Genomic DNA, 3525 nt, shown 5'->3' on the forward strand with positions numbered 1-3525 from the left:
TGATGGCCACCTGTAAGTTTATCAGGGGTGACCAGGTTGAACGGTTATAAACTACTACAAGACCGTTCAGGCTGGACATAAGGAAGAATTTCTTTACTGTCTGAGTCCCCCAAGGTCTAAAACAGCCTGTCATTGGAGGTGGTTAAAGCACCTATATTGAACACCTTCAAGAGCAAATTGGATGCTTATCTTGCTGGGATCCTATGACCGCAGCTGACTTTCTGCCCTTTGGGTGGGGGGCTGGACTCAATGATCTCCCGAGGTCCCTTCCAGCCCTAATGTCTATGAAATCTATGAAAGTGGCAGGGGCGCTTCTCCTGGCACCCCCGCTCCCTGGCTGATACTCCCAGGGGGGGCACCAGTGCTCTCACCTGCCCCCCTACCCATCATCTAAGCGGTGAACACTGGCTGTCAGGGGGTGCACGTGCACCCCTGTGCACCCCCACACATTGTCACTGTCTGCCCTAAGTGAAGTGCTGCTAGTGCTGCTGCTGATTCAGCTCTTCCTACAGCCAGAGGCTGTAATCACCTGAGGACCCATCAAGCCTGATGGACTTCATCCTTGACTGAGAGGAATCGCTGCTGCTTACAACCAGAGGCTGCCTGAACACTAGCAAGTAGGCAGTCCAATCCCAGCAGGTAGAGTGGAGCTGGGCCTCACCTCATACTGCCACCACTGCTGCTTTACATGGGACCCAATGACACTTCCGCCCCATGGCCCCTTTGGCAATATCAGTCTACAACCTGGAGGATAGAGAGAGAGAGCGAGAGTGTGAGTGTGAGTGTGTGTGTGAGAGAGAGAGAGAGAGAGAGAGAGAGAGAGAGAGAGAGAGAGAGAGAGAGAGAGGGAAGGAGAGGGAGAGAGAGAGTTTGGAAATGAAGCACCTACAGAAAGCTTAATTTTGAAGTATAAACATTGCACATATTTTTAGTGAAAAAGATTAGGTCCTATAAAACTGATGGGAATCCACCAGCAAAAGTCTGGTGGGGTACAGGGATATCTGCTAGTTCAGTCTGTGTCCCAACTTTTCATCTTCACAGCACATCTAATACATGTGAATGTGTGACGGTTTGGCGTGACAATCTGGGGGAATCCCTGGGTGAAAGGTTGCCTGTGTATGCAAGGGACCGTACCTAACAACTTGAGAGGGAAGAGCATCTTCATAGACAGGCTTGCTAACCTAATAAGGAGGGCTTTAAAATAGATTTGCCAGGGAATGGAGACCAAAGCCCTAAAGTAAGTGGGGAACCAGGAGACCTGGAAGAAGAGCAAACAAGAGAGAGCAACAGGCGAGGTGTTCTCATACTTCCTGAGTAATCAGGGCAATCTACTAGTTACCAAAGGTGCCTGTACACAAATGCACAGAGCCTAGAAAACAAGCAGGAAGAACTGGAAGTCATTGCACAGTCATGGCATTTGGTGGGACAGACTTGGTGGGCTAGCTCACATGACTGGAGCACTGTTATGGATGGGTACGAACTGTTCAGGAAGGTGAAAGGAGGAGGAGGAGTTGCACTTTATGTAAAAGATTGATCAGGGCTCCAGTATGAAACTGGAGATGGGCCTGTTGAGAGTCTCTGGGTTAGGGTCAGAGGGGAGATGCTAGGGTAGGGGCTGCTATAGACTACCAGACCAGGAGGAAGTGGTAAATGAGGCTTTCTTCAAACAGCTAGCAGAAGTTCCCGATCACAGGCCCTGGTTCTCATGGGAGACTCACTCACCCTGACATCTGCTGGGAAGGCAATACAGCAGTGCACAGGCAAGCCAGGAAGCTTTTGGAGAGTGTTGAAACAATTTCCTGGTGCAAGTGCTGGAGTGGCCAACTAGAAGCCATGCTCTTCTTGACCTGCTGTTCACAAACAGGGATGAATTCATGGGGAATGTAGTAGTGAACAGCAACTTGGGCAGCAGTGACCATGAGATGACAGACTTCAGGATCCTGAGGAAAGGAAGGATGGAGAACAGCAGAGAAAGGACCCTGGACTTCAGAAAACGAGATTCTGACTTGCTCAGGAAACTCATGGGCAGAATCCCCTGAGAAGCCACACTGAGGGGGACAGGAGTCCAGGACAGCTGGCTGTACTTTAAAGAAGCCTTATTGAGAGTGCAGGAACAAACCATCCTGATGCACAGGAAGACTAGCAAGTATGGCAGAAGACCAGCTTGGCTTAGCAAGGAATTCTTCAGTAAACTACATCACAAAAAGGAAGCTTATAAGTAGTGGAAATTCGAACAAATAACTAGGGAAGCATATAAGAGCACTGCTTGGGTATGTAGGGTTGAAGTCAGGAAGGCCAAAGTGCAGTTGGAGTTGCAGCTAGCAAGGGATGTGAAGGGTAACAAGAAGGGTTTCTAGAAGTATATCGGTAGCAAGAGGATGATCAGGGAAAGTGTGGGTCCCTTACTGAATGGGGGAGGCAACCTTGTGACAGAGGATGCTGAAAGGCTGAAGTACTCTATGCCTTTTTTGCCACATTCGTCACAGACAAGGTCAGCTCCCAGACTACTGCAATGAGGGAGAGGTCCCAGATGATTGGAAAAGGGCAAACATAGTGCCCACATTTAAGAAAGGGAAAAAGGAGGATCCAGGAAACTACAGACCAGCCAGCCTCACCTCAGTCTCTGGAAAAATCATGGAGCAAATCCTCAAGAAATCCATTTCTAAGCACTTGGAGGAGAAAAAGGTGATTAGGAACAGTCAGCATGGATTCACCAGGGGCAAGTCATACCTGACTAATCTGACTGCCTTCTATGACAAGGTGACTGGCTCTGATGTGGGGAGATTGGTGGATGTGGTGTACCTTGATTTTAGCAAGGCTTTTGATACAGTCTCCCACAATATTTTCTTAGGCAAGCTAAGGAAATATGGGCTGGATGAATGGAGTGTAAGGTGGATAGAAAACTGCCTGTCTAACAGCTAAAGAAGAAGAGCAGTTACTTGAGCTATCCTGTGACAGGGGACTGAAACTTGAATTCAAGAAGGAACCTTTTGTCTGTTTCTGGTTAAAAATAAAAAAGGAGTATCCTGATCTGACAGACAAGGCTATTGAAGTTGTGATGCCATTCAACACCACGTATTTATGTGAAAGTGGGTTTTCAGCTTTAGTATCGATTAAAACAAAATACTGAAACAAACTGGATGTTGGGGAGATCTAAGACTGAAATTGTCACCTATCCTACCAGACTTTCATGTACTTTCTGCCAAGAAGCAAGATCAACCATCTGATTAGTACTGATGGCAAGATAGTGAGTTCTCAAAATTGTGTTATTGTTATTGCTGTTGTTGATATTATTTTTATTTTTAACACAACTGTTTGTCAGTAATTATCTATTTATGTTCGCTATGCACAAAACAGTTTTCCTAAGGGGCCCACGCCTCCATTTGAATTTTTTTAGGGGTCTGCAAATGAAAAAGGTTGAAAACCACTGTTCTAGGCCAAATTCCTCCAGGGAGGAATAGGACCTCTGCTAAATGGGCAGAAACAATTGGTGACGGACAGAGGGGACAAGGCTGAACTCCTCAA

Source organism: Crocodylus porosus, unplaced genomic scaffold, assembly GCF_001723895.1.
Source record: "Crocodylus porosus isolate Cpor-Errol unplaced genomic scaffold, CroPor_comp1, whole genome shotgun sequence".
NCBI classification, from domain to species: domain Eukaryota; kingdom Metazoa; phylum Chordata; order Crocodylia; family Crocodylidae; genus Crocodylus; species Crocodylus porosus.